The sequence below is a fragment of the Rhagoletis pomonella genome, unplaced genomic scaffold (assembly GCF_013731165.1).
Source record: "Rhagoletis pomonella isolate Grant_MI unplaced genomic scaffold, Rhpom_1.0 Rhpom_scaffold_00008, whole genome shotgun sequence".
In the NCBI taxonomy this organism is placed as follows: Eukaryota; Metazoa; Arthropoda; class Insecta; order Diptera; family Tephritidae; genus Rhagoletis; species Rhagoletis pomonella.
This window is the reverse complement of record NW_023458562.1, coordinates 18824716-18825140: the sequence shown is the minus strand read 5'-3', so window position 1 is coordinate 18825140 and position 425 is coordinate 18824716.

Here is a 425-nt window from a genome sequence, read left to right as displayed (position 1 = left end):
ATATATATATCTTGTATGAAAATGGTATGACCCAGCTGCGTCACAGTCGGAGCCATAAAAAATTTCTTAATAGCAATACGAATTCCTAATTATCCATGGTTGTAAATACTTCTATTTGTGTATGTATGTACATATGTACATGTGAATGAAAGATTTGCACATTTGTTGTGATATGCTAAATATAAGCAAATTAATACATGCTTCGGGGTTGCATATAATGCCCAAAAATATGCTTGCGCATGTGCATAAAATGGCCTGCTGAACTGATGATTCTTTAGACTAAAAATGCTTTCAAACTGAATGGCGTAGAAAAATTCATTCGTTGAGTACTTGCCACCATCACACCGCGTTGTTTCCCAAGCTTGTGACCATGTCCAAATAATATCTTATTTAATATCTTTCCCATAGCCTGGCAGTTTTTTTTT